We start from the raw sequence: 1836 nt of genomic DNA on the forward strand, positions 1-1836 counted from the left end.
ATACGGGTACTTGTTTTATCTTGGCCCTTGCCAAATTTTTAGGTCAACTTATCTGATGTGGAAGAAAGTAGAATCTCAGGCAGATCATAACAAAAGTATTGTTTATTAATGAATCGTTATGTTATTTGATTACTTATCTTTGATTTTATCTGATTATCTGTGATTGCTTTTATTGTCAATCATTTTATTCAATGTATAAAACTAATCTAAGATATACAGTTATAGAATAAATGAAGAACATTTCCATTATAATGTCTTTATTTCTGTAAAACAGCACTTATATATACAGTTCAAAGAGTATTTTCAGTGATATAAACATTGTTCCGGGTAGAGCATACATTGTCATTGTATCATCGCAATATCATTTTATGGTTATCATTATCACAATATCTGTCATTAACAATTATCATGACAGTATTATCATCACAACATGAAGAATGGTTAAATAAAAGGTTCATTAAAGATGTTTAAATTATGTTCAAATGAAACGTTTATCCCCATGCGATCTGTTACAAGCATCTTAGAATCGTTGCGTCTGGCCCGCTCCCAGCACACACCAATGGTTCCCTTCTGTAATGCATTTCTGTTTATCAAAACAGTCCCATACTGCACTGTACTCCGACTCTTTGTAACAAACGTGTGGTTCCTGAAATGTGACATTACAACAGCTGTTCTAAATGTTCGAGATAAACATTTTACAAGCATTGTTAAGTTAGTCAAGTCTGTATACCACCGGTATGGCCGGATGAGAGTTTGTTCGAGAACTCATATTTCCCGCAACACTCCCGCATAATATCGTGTCAATGTTTGTTACGTATCATAAATTTATATAACTTTCATTATGATGGATATTTAATAATAAAGCGGATAAATATCTTCAATATCTTGAACACATTTTCAGTTTTTAAAGGCTAACGAAATATTCGTTTGCCCCTTATTATAAGATGCCTACGTGCGTTTGCCATTTTAGGTAGACTACGTACGTTTGCCAAATTTGAAATACTTCAGAAAATGCATTTTTTGTACATATTGCATCGCTCAAATTATTCATAAAACAATTAAAAACAATTATTGAACAACTGAAAAACAAACATTTGAATAAAATGTGGCAATTTATCAAAATATGTGACATTAAAACACTACCTACGTGCGTTTGCATTCATGGACACAATTTGTATCGAAGTGTTCCCAGAAACTATGCAGACATGAATGGTGACCAATACACCGATCGAAAGACAAGACAATGCATTCTTTTTTGCGCTATGTCATTTGAACGAACTCTCGCGTATAACAAAATTATCGATAAGAAACTTACCTTGATTGACGATCAAAATACTACTGGCGTTTGCATTTGTGGTCACGTGACTTTTTTGCTCATCCCCCGTGTAATATAGGATTGGAGAAATGGGCCATTTCCATTGGCTGTCGAAACTCGCCTAATATGAGAAATATGCTGGAAATTATTTTTAAAGGTAGCCATTTTGTTTTCCGTTTTCCGACTATTTTGAAAGATTTGTGCTTCGTATAACTCTATTAGGAATTCTTGAACCTATTGACTATTAAACCACTTTGTACGGTTTGATATTACAGTTGTATTTAACCCGTTGGTGGATTTTACGACTATTATGATTTTTTACACCAACAAAAGGGACGACGAAGGTGAAACATTTGACGTTTTAGCAAACAATTTACGAAATTAAGACGAAAAGACATGCTTCCTTACGATGTACAGTGCTTTATTCATAAATATGTGCAATGTAACTTTAAGGATGCATGTCAAAATCAGCAAAGTTAAGACACCATGAATGAGTAAGGGATAAATACGGCTTCAATGTG

Source organism: Mya arenaria, chromosome 9 (assembly GCF_026914265.1).
Source record: "Mya arenaria isolate MELC-2E11 chromosome 9, ASM2691426v1".
Lineage (NCBI taxonomy): Eukaryota > Metazoa > Mollusca > Bivalvia > Myida > Myidae > Mya > Mya arenaria.